Source organism: Ascaphus truei, chromosome 16 (assembly GCF_040206685.1).
Source record: "Ascaphus truei isolate aAscTru1 chromosome 16, aAscTru1.hap1, whole genome shotgun sequence".
Taxonomy (NCBI): Eukaryota; Metazoa; Chordata; class Amphibia; order Anura; family Ascaphidae; genus Ascaphus; species Ascaphus truei.
The window spans coordinates 31,237,337-31,252,898 of record NC_134498.1 but is presented as its reverse complement, the minus strand read 5'-3'; the positions used below and the strand labels follow the sequence as shown (position 1 = coordinate 31,252,898).

The 15,562-nt window shown below is 46.4% G+C and overlaps 1 protein-coding gene across 11 annotated transcripts in view; it reads right to left on the bottom strand.

Moving 5' to 3' along the window:
• Positions 1–15,562, bottom strand: part of LOC142467357 (uncharacterized) — a 70,840-nt gene that overhangs the window by 6,342 nt on the left and 48,936 nt on the right. For 3 of the 11 annotated variants that reach the window (XM_075572940.1, XM_075572946.1, XM_075572949.1), the window contains exon 1: positions 3,780–3,846. The exons of 1 other annotated variant lie outside the window; for it this stretch is intronic. The gene's annotated coding sequence lies outside the window, so the exon portion shown is untranslated. 7 more of the 11 variants (XM_075572937.1, XM_075572945.1, XM_075572948.1 and 4 more) reach the window with 4 other exon arrangements.

The following is a 15,562-nucleotide window of genomic DNA, read 5'->3' as shown; positions in this document are numbered from 1 at the left end:
TTTTTTTAAAAAGAAATAAATCAGCTATATTTAAATGTCACTTTGCTCCTAGGTGGGTCTGACCCTTTGACCTATTAAACATGTCACTGCCATTAGATCACTTGGTCCTACGTGGGACTGACTCTTTAACCGTTTGAGTGCCTCATGATGTAGCTAGTATGTTATGGGGTCAGGCTCTCCAGAGGTGTCATGACGTAGTAGCTATGTCAAAACACTGCAGCTCATTTTGCAAAGGAAGATCATGTCATGACATGAGTGCATGACATGATTCACACCAATGAGGAGGGGAAGAGGGTAACTTCTCACCTTTCATTCCATCTTCAGTGACAGAACCATCACGTGATCTGAGTGTCAGAGGGCCCGTGGCACTGATACCGTGGCACTCCAATACCACAGCCCCTCCAGCATTCAAAGAATGAATCCACAAAACTCGTCACGGTCATTAGGTCAGCAGTACGTCTTCTGTCAGTCAGAGCTTTGCTTGCTAAAGTCGCTTCCCATAATGCTTTGTATCGAATCATGCGAAGCACGACATCAGCATACTGCGCGGTGAATGATATTTCTGCTTCCAAAGACGTTTTGCTGCAGCCCAACGGTGAATCAGTGCAGGTAGTCTAAATCTTTCAGAGTGTGTGCGTGAGTGTGTGTGAGAGTGTGTGAGAGAGTGTGTGAGAGAGTGTGTGAGAGAGTGTGTGAGAGAGTGTGTGAGAGAGTGTGTACATATATATAGCAAATGGAAATATTACTGTATGCTCATTTGCATGTCTTAGGCCTCGGCCATGTTAACCGCTTGCTGGCGGAAGCGTGCTGAGGCGCGCTCCCGCTCAGCACTGAGCCCCTACAGTCGCAATTAGAGCGGCTTTAGTAGGGGCTCACCTGCGCTTCTGCGCGCTTGCGGAAGCGCAGGTCTTAGGGGAATTTAAAATTCCCCCGCTTGGCGGCGCAACAGGCCGGTCACGTGAGCGGTTCGCCCAATGAGGGCGAACCAGCTCCGTGACGTCACTGGTCCGCCCCCGGCCAGTGACACGCCTGCCCCCTGACGGCCCGCTGACGGCGCATGCGGTAAGCAACCGCAAGGCCAGGGAAAGCACCCGCTTTCCCTGCGCCTCAGCACGCCAGCAGGGAGCATGGCCGAGGCCTTAGACAGGTCTGCAACCCCGCCTTTCACCATTATTACCCAGCACACAGCACTTCCACTGCAGCAAGGGATTCTGGGAAATGACATGCAAATGAGCACACACTGCCACTTTTTGCTTCAAAACCATTTTTAACATGGTTCCCTATAGGCTTAATCTTGCTGCATGGTCACAGCTTTGAGCACAGCCAGGGTTAAGATGCATAGTCAGTAAACCCACCCACAGACAGCCGTTTCTCATTTGCATGTCATTTCCCAGAATCTCTGGCTGCAGTGGAAGTGCTGTGTGCTGGGTAATAATGGTGAAAGGTGGGGTTGCAGACCTGTCTAAGACATGCAAATGAGTATACAGTAATATTTCCATTTGCTATATGCTTTGCTGTGAGGGTTTTTGTCACTTTTTTTTATCCACCATAACTTAAAAAAAAAAATATATATATATATATATATATATATATATATATATATATATATATATATATATATACACAGTGGTCGACAAATCACCAAAAAATCTACTCGCCACTTAGTACCAAACGTGTGCTGCTTGGGCCAATAGGAGCTCGCCACGATGTTAAATCCACTCGCCCGGGGCGAGCAAATGTATAGGTTTGTCGAACACTGTATATATATATATATATATATATATATATATATATATATATATATATATATATATATATATATATATATATATATTCAAAAAATAAATAGACGATACCGTTCTGTGGCTAATGAAATGCTTTTATTTGTGCGAGCTTACGAGATACACTGATCTCTTCTTCCGGCGATGTTACAATGAATGAAGCAAGCAAAGGGTATACTTAAAAACAGTGTCTCTTGGAATGTTATCTGTGCTTGTCTCTTCCCCCCCCCCCCCCTTGTGTGAATGTGATTTATGGCTAGAGGTGTTAAATGGTTCCTGAAAGTTAGTGATGTAAGAGTGTGTGTGTGTGTGTGTGTGTGTGTGTGTGTGTGTGTGTGTGTGTGTGTGTGTAAGCTCGCACAAATAAAAGCATTTCGTTAGCCACAGAACGGTACAGATACACACACACTCTTACATCACTAACTTTCAGGAACCATTTAACACCTCTAGCCATAAATCACATCCACACAGGGAGAGGGGGGGGGGGGAAGAGACAAGCACAGATAACTTTCCAAGAGACACTGTTTTTAAGTATACCCTTTGCTTGATTCGTTCATTGTAACATCGCCGGAAGAGATCAGTGTATCTCGAAAGCTCGCACAAATAAAAGCATTTCGTTAGCCACAGAACGGTACCGTCTATTTATTTTTTGATTATTGAAACTCGGCTAACACGATACTGATACATCTACATGTGTATATATATATGTGTGTATATATATATATATATATATATATATATATATATATATATATATATACATGTAGAGGTATCAGTACCGTGTTAGCCGAGCTTCAATAATCAAAAAAATAAATAGATGATACCGTTCTGTGGCTAACGAAATGCTTTTATTTGTGCGAGCTTTCGAGATACACTGATCTCTTCTTCCGGCGATGTTACAATGAATGAAGCAAAAGTATATATATATATATACACACATTATTTATATATATATATATATATATATATATATATACACACACACTACCCTATCATGTGTGTATAGACAGGGATTCCAATTGCCACCTGGAGCGGAGCAAATTTACACAAAAGAAAAAGAAAATATCCACATCGTGGAGCTGTGGATAGATATATAGTACAGCACATAGCACAGCTCTGTACCTATAGAGGCATAAATTATTTTTTTACGGCAGAGATTACAATATAAATGAGGAAAATATTGACTCATTTAAGGATAACAGAATTCGAACCGTGAACTACTGCTTCAAAGACATTACTACAATGGGAAGAGGGTAGTGAGAATTAAAATGACCTACCTTGCAGGGACGAGGGTTCAGAGGCACACCCTTAGATATCCAGGCCAGAGGAGGAGGGTTAGATCCACAGTAGGACTAATTTATGAGGTGTGATGATATTAGAGGGGTTTGGAATATTAGTACTTATTTTATTTAGAAAACCTGAGAACTTTATAGTGGGTCCCTGTGCCTGTAACTGCTTCAATTGTCATGGTGCCAGTCTGTCCCTGTCATTTTCACTGTGTCACGATCTGTGTGTCTGTCACTATGACGCAATCAGTGTGTTGGTCATTGTGCCTGTATATCTATCACTGTTACAGCCCATGACTGTCACTGTCTAAATAGGAACCACACTGACACACTGTTTGCCGCTAAGTGCATCTCTGCCACTCACTTGTGTCAAATTATCCGGTTTTAACTTCATATTTAAGCATTTTTGTGGTAGAAAAAGAGGGAGGACAAGAAGGGGGGGGGGGGACAGAGGAGGGGGCCAGGGGACAGAGCCAGGGGACAGAGGAGGGGGCCAGGGGACAGAGAATGGGGCCAGGGGAGAGAGGAGGGGGCCAGGAGAGAGAGGAGGGGGACAGGAGAGACAAGGAGAGGTACAAAGGGGGAAGGGGGAGAGAGTGAAAGGACAGGGAAGAGTTGAGGGGGAGACAGCTAAGAATGAGACAGAAGGAGTGTAGCGACACTGCTTCCACGCTTTAATCCGGATCACATGATCACTGTGAATATGAATTACCTGCACTAGTCACTCACACCTGGACCGGAAAAGAGAAGGTGGGACCGGAAGTTCAGCACAACCCAAGCCTCGCTCCAATGTTACGCCCTGATTGGCTCACAGATTTGTCATTTGCTCTCTGCTCTCCGTGGGATTCTGGGAGATGTAGTTCTATTTCGTATTTTTTTAACACTCGTTATTGAGCAGAGATTTGTACAAGCAGGACTGTGCGATAGACAGACAGACAGACAGACAGACAGACAGATAGACCAATTAATGGTGTACATAAATATTGTATATACCCAGGCTATTTGTACTGCACTTATCCTGATATAAAACGTTTTCTATTTTTGTACCCATAATTTTGGAGCGGATCCATATATATATATATATATATCTACCTATATATAGATTATAGATTATAGATTATTTATATTTATATATATATACATATACATATACATATACATATACATATACATATATATATATATAATACTGAGTTAAGTTATGGTGAGTAAAAAAAGTGACAAAAACCCTCCACAGGAAAGCAAATATGCAAATACAACTGTATGCTCATCTGCATGTCTTAGGCAGGTCTGCAACCCCGCCTTTCCCCATCATCACCCAGCATACAGCACTTCCACTGCAGCAAGGGATTCTGGGAAATGACATGCAAATGAGCACACAGTGTCACTTTTTGCCTCAATAACCATTTTTAACATGGTTCCCTATAGACTTAAGCTTGCTGCATGGTCACAGCTTTGAGCACAGCCAGGGTTAAGGTGCATACCCAGAAAACCACCCACAGACAGCTGTTTCGACCTTGATGGGTCTCATCAGTGTGGGGTTGATTTTACTGGGAACCATGTTAAAAATGGTTATTGAGGCAAAAAGTGACACTGTGTGCTCATTTGCATGTCATTTCCCAGAATCCCTTGCTGCAGTGGAAGTGCTGTATGCTGGGTGATAATGGGGAAAGGCGGGGTTGCAGACCTGCCTAAGACATGCAGATGAGCATACAGTTGTATTTGCATATTTGCTTTCCTGTGGAGGGTTTTTGTCACTTTTTTTACTCACCATAACTTAACTCAGTATTATGGTATATATATATATATACATACATTTGCTCGCCCCGGGCGAGTGGATTTAACCCCCGGGCGAGTAAATATTGGCCCAAGCAGCACACGTTTGGTACTAGGTGGCGAGTAGATTTTTTTGTGTGGCGAGTAGATTTTTTGGTGATTTGTCAACCACTGTATACATATACATGTATACAGTATACATATATATACATACCACATACAGTGGTTGACAAATCACCAAAAAATCTACTCGCCACCTAGTACCAAACGTGTGCTGCTTGGGCCAATATTTACTCGCCCGGGGGTTAAATCCACTCGCCCGGGGCGAGCAAATGTATAGGTTTGCAAAAAATAAATAGATGATACCGTTCTGTGGCTAACGAAATGCTTTTATTTGTGCAAGCTTTCGAGATACACTGATCTCTTCTTCCGGCGATGTTACAATGTTTTGCATGCTTCATTCATTGTAACATCGCCGGAAGAAGAGATCAGTGTATCTCGAAAGCTCGCACAAATAAAAGCATTTCGTTAGCCACAGAACGGTATCATCTATTTATTTTTTGATTATATATATATATAAAATCTATATATAGGTAGATATATAAAAAAATACATATTTATATTGATATATATTTAAAAAGACATACATACATTATATACATTAACATAATATAGAAGAAGGTCCACCTGGAGATGGAAACGTCGGGCTAAATGTTTGCTTGTTGGACTAAATAAATACTCTATATTTTCCACTCCTGTGCCATGCTGGTATATTGGATCACTAACATGACTCTTGCTGATTTACAGTTACCCCCTCTCTATCTTGCACCACAGTGTGTGTGGCCACCTTGCCTGGCTATATGTATATATGTCCATATATTCCAAAATAGGGCTATACCAGACAATAAGGAAGAATCGGGGTACTTCGGATTTTTCAAATGAATTCATTATAAGAGAAAACCTTCCAAAGGTCATCAAGCAGTTCATACGGTCTCGGTCTAATCCAACAAAGGTACCCAGTGAAGGAATATGCTGGGCCCTACGTGCATGAAAAACTATGTCAAGACAATCCCTGCAAAAGAACAGCATCAATCCCATTTACCAAAAGGGCTCCTTGGCCCGTCAGCCAGAGTTGAAGCCAAGCTAGAAGAGAAGAAATGTGATATCTTTTTGGATAGTGGATCCCAAAGGTCCATTATATTTAAGCCATGGTATGTATGATAAGCACCTGAAACATCTCCCATTACAGCCCTTGGAAGGGCTTCCCGTTCTGGGGCCTCAGTGATGGAAGCTATCTGTAACTGGGGTATTTAGTAGTGAAACTGGAATTCCAAAAGATGGTCACGGTAAGACCCCTTATAACATGGGGTCGTAGGAACTTGGGAGAGACTTTGGCACACAACTGTACAGTGAATTATACTGTATTGTGATTGTATGTATATGATCATCCCCTAGAGGATCATATACATACATTTGCTACTTGAGTTTATAGGGGTTTGATAAATACGTTTTTGTTATTCAAAGCCTTGTGCCGTGTCCTATTTTGTGACCTCTGGCCCCACGCCAAGCAAGTGGGCTAGCACCAGTCATAACGGGGAGTAGGACTTGGGACCCCACCTTAGCATAAAGAAGTAAACCTAAGGGAAATAATGATGAGTTACAAACAGATTCTTTGGAAGTGTGGACTTTTGTACAGCATCCAAATCCCAGAAGCTCCGGACCGACCATGGACATGGCATACTGGGTCCAACTTCTCAGTTTGACCCACATGATACCGGCAGCTCAATGCCCAAACCTTAACATATGTCTATCCGATGCCTCGCATGGATGAGCTTTTAGATGAGTTTGTGGACGGGAGGTATCAGACTACCATGGATCTGAGTAGGGGGTATTGACAGATCCCATTAACCCCAGAGTCTCAGGAGAAGTTGGCATCAGAAGAAGTTGTCACCCTGAATGGCTTGAATTAATTTTCACTCATGCCGTTTGGGATGAAAAATGCTCTGACTACCTTCCAACACCTGGTCAATCACTTACTGGAAGGGATGCAAGGGCATGCCCGGATGTATAATGATCTAGCTGTCTTTAGTAAGACATGGGAAGAGAATCTGGGGCACGTAGCAGCAGAATTAGATAAGATTAGGAAGCAGGTCTCACCACTGTGTTAGATCGGCATGGCCGAAGCTTTGTACCGAGGACACCGGGTGGAAGGTGGGCAGCTCAAGACGGAGCCAGCAAAGGTAGCCACCATAAGAAATTGGACGGTTCTCTGTACGCACAAACAAATACTCGCTTTTCTAGGAACTGCCAGTTATTATAGGAAATGTGTGCCCCAGTACAGTGCCATCGCTAAGCCCCCTGACAGACCTAACATGTATATGGTTTCCTCGCACTGTGATCTGCTTTCCGGAATGCAAGATTGCTTTCCAAACCTTTTAAAACATACTCACGAGCTATATATATATATATATATGTATGTATGTATATATATATATGTGTATATATATATATATATATATATATATATATATATATATATATATATATATATATATATGTATGTATGTATATATATATATATATATATATATATATGTATATATATATATATATGTATATATATATATATATATATATATGTATATGTATATATATATATATATGTATATATATATATATATATATATATATATATATATATATATATATATATATATATATATATGATATGACTCTGGGGTTTTTGTTTGCCTTCCTCTGGATCAATAAGGAAGTATAGATATAGGATAAAGTATCTGTTGTCTAAATTTAGCATAGGTTGAACTTGATCGACTGTGACGAGCAAAGGATTAATCAGGCCTACAATAAAAGGTTATACCCGGCTGATTAATCCTAACCAGCATTGGGAATTAAGGGGTTAACAGTCTCTGCACTACACCACTGTATTTGCCCCAACTCAGCCTTTTTAACCCCCATTTGCAGGCTATTCCCTGCCTGCTGGAATGAAAATTAATGCATTGCCTGCTATATTCTGTGGAGACACAAGAGGGAGTAGTGAGCACCACAGTAAGCGCTCATTGAAGAAGCGTGGCTGCGGTTAGCGGTCTGTGTAAAGCATGGGTATCCATGTTCTATCGGTTTGACCCTGTAACCACAAGTCAATTGAATAAGTGGCTTGCAGTTAAGTTCTGAAGGGTTTTACCGATAGAATGTATCCGTGCCTTAACTTGAAAGCCGGAAAGTCAATTGCCGTGGGAACTATGTAAATTGACGTGAGAATTCGGTGAACTTGGCTCCCATAACCCAGCATTTCAATTACGGGGGCTAACTCGAGAACGGAGGCACCCAGCACCCTGTTTTTTGGTGTGCAAGTGTAAATAAATAAAACACGAAGATACATATAAAAATTACAGTGATAATACACCCAGAACATGAAGTTTGAATAAAGTGTGGAAAACTGTGATTTTAAAATGTACAAGCAGGAACCGTTTTTTCTGTAAGCCCGGGAAAAATCCTCTGGCATGTAAATGTGCTAGGGATGGATGAGCTGAGGATATTTCCTCCCTGGCACTTCAAGGGGGTCCCGCTGAGCCGGCGACCATCAGTCTAAAGAAGTGACAGGGATGAAAGACCTCAGAGCACCATAATGTATACATGGCCGGACTCCTGAGAAGTGGCAGATCCCAGACCATTGACACCTTTGGGTCAAACCTCAGACGAAGAGGCGCCAGCAAGAGGGTGTATCCCAGGTATGCTAAGTTGCCTGTGTGTCAAGCCGACACATGCGCTTTGCGAACCGTAAAGCCTTTTTGCCCGGTTTTGCAAACTGCGGGCAACGCGGCTATTGGTGGGGTAAATATTCCCACAGTGGGGATTGGGTGCACATGTTAAAGGTACCCAGGAATCGGCTATAACTGTGCCCACCGGACTATCCCCGGTGTGATTCCTATGATCCATGATATAACTACGCTTCACGCACAAACTACGCTTTGTTCAAGCACAGCGGCAACCGTTCCAGTATGCAAGGGGTTAATCTCAACGCAACCAAGAATCTACCCTAAGCTACGGAATTCGTTAGCCCTGGGGACTCACAAACGAATTCCTACGAACCACAACGAAATACTTTGATTTGGCCAAGATATCAGATAGGCAAATTGCAATCTGGCCACGGGACCTTTAAACCAAGACTGCATTTCTTGCACTTGCATGCAAAGGACAATCTATTTTGTATCCCTATCCCAGTAAGTGTTGTTTTAAGTGTATTCTGAAGTTGTCGTGTGTTTGTCAATCCAGGAAATAAATCACAATTTATTTTGCTCCTTGTTGTGTTCAATCGAGTACCCAGAAATATAAATGTGTTGATAAGTTGTGGAAAATGAAGAAGCAGGCACACGGTCTTAATCAGCAACAAATAGGTTTAATGTGCCATGAAATCCATCGTTTCGGCAGTACAATACTGCCTTTCTCAAGGTGTAGGTAAGATAAGTTGTGTCCATCGTGACATTGACGTATGTCTTTTTTCAACCTCATCTACTATGTAACTATATGCAGTTCCTATGTGTTCCCAGCTTGTATCCGAAATCCCCATGTTAGGAATAGGAACCTGGCCGGGTATAAAATCCTTTGTGTTGTCTCAGACTGCCCGGTGCGTTCCTAATTAGGGAAAGATACTGTATAACTTTCGCCTGCTCCCAAGCCTCGTGTGTGCCAGTCCCTGAGTCCCAGGAGTCCGTCCCGCCGTCCCATGTGACCGGGTTACCTGCGTGCACACAGTGTTTGCACATACTGTGTTCAAGTGTCTTGCCGTGAGGCTGTGGAAGTCTTTTCAAAGTAGAACAAACAGCTTTCATAAGAACTTTACTTTCTAAAAGCTGTGATTATTTGTACTCTTCCTATCCTCCAATACCTGGGAAGTCTCTCCTCCTGCATCTCACAATGCCCTCCCTATTGCTTTTTCTGTTTACTGTTTCCTCACTCCTTGGTGAATGTCCCTGTTCTCTCCAACTTCCCCACTCCCCACTGCACCATTATTTATACACCTCTCTCCCAACAACCCTCAATAAAAAACACCCCCACAAATCCTCTATTCACACCCTCTATCTACTCCTTCCTGCTGCTGGAGATCTCCCCTAAGCCTGAACCCAGACATACACACCTGATCTCACTCACAGCTCCCTGCCATTTCTTCCCCTGTAAATGGTGTTAACCTTTTCATTTAACACCGACTAACCTTAAAACTTGCCCCACAAATCAAGCATCCCAATAGCCTGCACTCATGGCTATTGTCCCACAGTCACTTATACCACTCATTGTGGCCAAGCACACCCATCTACAGCCCTTATTCCCTCACCTGCTGTCTCTGTAAATTTCCCCTCAAACCTCTTAGATTGTAAGCTCTTCTGGGCAGGGATTTCCTTTCCCATTGTCTGATTTTTGCTGCACTTATTGTATTATTTGAATTCCCTGTACTGTATTGTTTGTGAAGCGCTGAGTACACTTTTGGCGCTATATAGATAAAGACATACAAGAAAGTACCGGCACTCAACAGGTGCAAAAAATATATAACATAATGTGGCTCAAATGTTGTTATATATATTTTTGCAGGACCTGTAGAGTGCAAGTACATTCTTATGAAAGCTGCTTGTTTTACTTTGTAATATTGTCTTCCTGCAAAGAGTGCAGCTCCGTGCCCCTGAGGCATTTCCTTACTGCGTTCGATCATGTGAGTTACCTAACTCCCTCAGATTCTAAGGCTGCGTCCCCGCTAGAGCTGAGCAGGCAGCGCTTGCGGCGGTTACTTACATATACAGTATAGATATATGTAAGTCCCTGCTCACGCTGTGCGCGCGCGCTTGTGGGCGGGCACACACGGTCACCTGCGCACGCGTTTAGATAAACAAAAAAATTATACTTTCCCGCGCGCTCAACTACCCGCAATGCCCCCTCCCGCGCGCGCACATGCAGGACACCCCGCGCTCATGCTTAGCCTAAGGTCTCGGGCATGGTCAGCGCTTATGCGCTGACCCGTGCTGAGGCGCGCTGCTGCTCGGCACTGCAGCCGCAATGAGAGCGGCTTTAGCAGGGGCTTGCTTACGCTTCCGCAAGCGTGCGGAAGCGTACACTGGCGACACACTTTATTCGAGCTCGGCTAGTCCCACGAATTCGGGTATACCCCGGTGTATTGAGGTTTGTGACTGTTTGCTGCCCGAGTGCATTGAGTTATTTTCCAGGCAGGGATTGAAGCATTTTATTCCCGCTGGCTGCAATACTGCACAGTATATCTTATACTATATTAGTGAAAGCACTGTATGTTTGCCTGCCTGGATGTCCGGTGTCCCTAGGGGAAATCTCATTGGTCCCTTGGGTCGCCCGCCCCCGCACACCTCTCATTGGCCTGAGGCGGAGTGACGGCCCACACACACACACACACACAACACAGCAGCTCTATACACACACACACACACACACACACAACACAGCAGCTCTATACACACACACACACACACAACACAGCAGCTCTATACACACACACACACACAACACAGCAGCTCTATACACACACACACACACACACAACACAGCAGCTCTATACACACACACACACACAACACAGCAGCTCTATACACACACACACACACAACACAGCAGCTCTATACACACACACACACACACACAACACAGCAGCTCTATACACACACACACACACACACAACACAGCAGCTCTATACACACACACACACACACAACACAGCAGCTCTATACACACACACACACACACACACACAACACAGCAGCTCTATACACACACACACACACACAACACAGCAGCTCTATACACACACACACACACACACAACACAGCAGCTCTATACACACACACACACACACACAACACAGCAGCTCTATACACACACACACACACACACACAACACAGCAGCTCTATACACACACACACACACACACACACAACACAGCAGCTCTATACACACACACACAACACAGCAGCTCTATACACACACACACACACAACACAGCAGCTCTATACACACACACACACACACACACACACACACAACACAGCAGCTCTATACACACACACACACACAACACAGCAGCTCTATACACACACACACACACAACACAGCAGCTCTATACACACACACACACACACACACACACAACACAGCAGCTCTATACACACACACACACACAACACAGCAGCTCTATACACACACACACACAACACAGCAGCTCTATACACACACACACAACACAGCAGCTCTATACACACACACACACAACACAGCAGCTCTATACACACACACACACAACACAGCAGCTCTATACACACACACACACACACAACACAGCAGCTCTATACACACACACACACACACACACACACACACACACACACAACACAGCAGCTCTATACACACACACACACCCTCTGTCCGCCCCCCTCCCCCCCCCCTCACGTGCGCCATCCTGCACTGGCTCCGGACGGGAAGCGCGGCCCTCCTACCCCAGCCGCTCCCTTACCTCCCCGGCGCTACCACCCGCTCAGGTAAGTCACTGTGCGTCCCGCCTCAGCCTCAGGCCCACTGCGCGTCCCGCCTCAGCCTCAGGCCCACTGCGCGTCCCACCTCAGCCTCAGGCCCACTGCGCGTCCCGCCTCAGCCTCAGGCCCACTGCGTGTCCCGCCTCAGCCTCAGGCCCACTGCGCGTCCCGCCTCAGCCTCAGGCCCACACAGGGCGCTTCCTACCGCCGCTCAGCCAGACGCCACATCGAGCGGGCGCCGGGGGGGGGGGGGGAGCGTGAGTCTTAGGCCCACACAGGGCGCTTCCTGCAGCCGCCTGCACGCCTCACTCAGCAGGACGGCACATCGGGGGACCAAGCGGCCGCCGGGGGGGGGAGCGCGAGTCACAGGGAACGGGGGGGGGGGAGTCACGGGGAACGGGGGGGGGGGAAATGCCCAAACATAAATTATGACAATACATATGCCCACCGCTCTCCACCCCCCCCCACTCCCCTTTCCCCCCCCCCGCTCCCCTTCCCCCCCCTCGCTCCCCTTTCTCCCCCCCGCTCCCCTTTCTCCCCCCCGCTCCCCTTTCTCCCCCCTCCGCTCCCCTTTCTCCCCCCCCCGCTCCCCTTTCTCCCCCCCCCGCTCCCCTTTCTCCCCCCCCGCTCCCCTTTCTCCCCCCCCGCTCCCCTTTCTCCCCCCCCGCTCCCCTTTCTCCCCCCCCGCTCCCCTTTCTCCCCGCTCCCCTTTCTCCCCCCCCCGCTCCCCTTTCTCCCCCCCGCTCCCCTTTCTCCCTCCCGCTCCCCTTTCTCCCCCCCCCCCGCTCCCCTTTCTCCCCCCCCCCGCTCCCCTTTCTCCCCCCCCCCCGCTCCCCTTTCTCCCCCCCCCCGCTCCCCTTTCTCCCCCCCCGCTCCCCTTTCTCCCCCCCCGCTCCCCTTTCTCCCCCCCTGCTCCCCTTTCTCCCCCCCCCGCTCCCCTTTCTCCCCCCCCCGCTCCCCTTTCTCCCCCCCCCGCTCCCCTTTCTCCCCCCCCGCTCCCCTTTCTCCCCCCCCCGCTCTCCTTTCTCCCCCCCCCGCTCCCCTTTCTCCCCCCCCCGCTCCCCTTTCTCCCCCCCCCCGCTCCCCTTTCTCCCCCCCCGCTCCCCTTTCTCCCCCCCCGCTCCCCTTTCTCCCCCCCCCGCTCCCCTTTCTCCCCCCCCCGCTCCCCTTTCTCCCCCCCCCCCGAAACCTTTACAACAAATACTCACCTATTGTTCCACGAGTTATAAATAATACTACCTATTACGCATTTACATCCCGGGCAACGCCGGGTCTCTCAGCTAGTATATATATATACTGCATTACAATTCATGAATTTATGCCATCTGGTAGACACGCGAAGCAATGCAGCCTATTAAATCCTAATCATTATCATTTAACAGATCAGCCGCCCATCAGCCAGGCATGAACCCAGGCTGGGGAGAGGTGAAGGTCATCAGGAAGCGCAAGGTCATGTAAAAACAGAAGAAAATTCCCTGATGGTGCAGTATTGTGATTGATATGTGATTAATATCAAGGTGCAGTGTGCTAAATACTCACAAGTGTAGAGTGAGCAATGTTCCCATAATGGTTTCTTTATGTGTGGCAGCCCGTTGGACCGTCAGACAGGTAAGTGGAATGGTAAGTGCTGGAGACCTTAAGTGAATAATAAAACGGACATAGTGCAGACTGTACAAAATCTCTTTAAAAGTAAGTATATGTGCAATACACTCACATGGTTTAAAAAGGTAATAAGCGTTTAGATCACACAGGTTGGATCTCAGCAATGAATGAGCTGCTCTCTCAGTCCCCCTCTGCCTCGGCGGGCATGTGTGTCACCGGTGCGTCTCACCCAAACCGGAAACCGGAAGTGACGTCATCTGCTCTGGGGGACTCCGATCCTGTGGGAGTTTTCTCATCAGCCTCACTCTACGCGTTTCTCCGTATTGCGGTTTTTTCAGGAGTGTCCTCAGGCTGGGAAGGCAAATGCAACGGGGCTTGTCAGAGGTGAGGAGCGGCGCATTCCAGGTATCTGCCAGGTACATACTGGGTATTTACTCGAATAAAGTGTGTCGCAGCAGTAAGTCTCAGAATTTTTTTAAATTCAAGAGCTCAAGGGAGCGCAGGGCCGGTCACGTGAGCGGTTCGCCCAATGAGGGCGAACCAGCTCCGTGACGTCACAGGCCCCCCCCCCGACACGCCCCCGGACGGCGCGCAGTCTAAGGCCAGGGAAAGCACTTGCTTTCCCTCAGCCTCATCGCGCTTCCGCCAGGCACAATTCACCATGGACGCAGTATAAGGCTGCGTCCCCGCTAGAGCTGAGCGGGCAGCGCTTGCGGCGCTTACTTACATATACAGTATAGATATATGTAAGTCCCTGCTCACGCTGTGCACGCACGCTTGTGCGCGGGCACACATGGTCACCTGCGCTAGGCGCTTAGATAAACAAAAAAATTATACTTTCCCGCGCACTCAACTACCCGCAATGCCCCCTCCCGCGCGCGTACATGCAGGACACCCCGCGCTCATGCTTGGAGCGCTCTCCAAGCATGAGCGCGCTCAGCGCCAGCGGGGACTCAGCCTTTGTCAAGACTGTGCTTACTCGCTTAAAAGAAACACTTATTGTTCTGGTACTAAGGAGACCCAAGGAGGCAAGCTAGCTACGGCAGCACCTTCCACGTCGCTAAATTAAGCTGGATTAGTGCTCTCAGAGAAAACCCTTACATTAATTTATAACAAGATACAACTATTTAAAACAGTCACACTTAGGGGGCTTGAATCTTTCTAAAAAAAAAAACTGATTACACTGAGAAGTGGTTTAATACAGTATGTTTAATTCCCCCCCTATGTGGGCCTTTTAAATGCAGGCTACAGGAAGATGTGGAATATAGATAAATATGAAATAGCCTCCAAACAGATGGAAAGCCGTAAGGCTATCCTAAATATAAAATACAGAGGGAAAAAGACAACTATCTGCCGTTAAATTCTATGTTTCTTACTCCTGTCCTTAACTCTCTCTTCTCTCTCTCTTCTCTCTTCTCTCTCTCTCTCCCTCCCTCCCTCCCTCCACACACACTATAAACTATACATGCATAAACACATATGTATACATAGATATTGAAATAAAAACAGATGTATATATATTTATTTATATTATATATATCTAGATGTGGGGAGG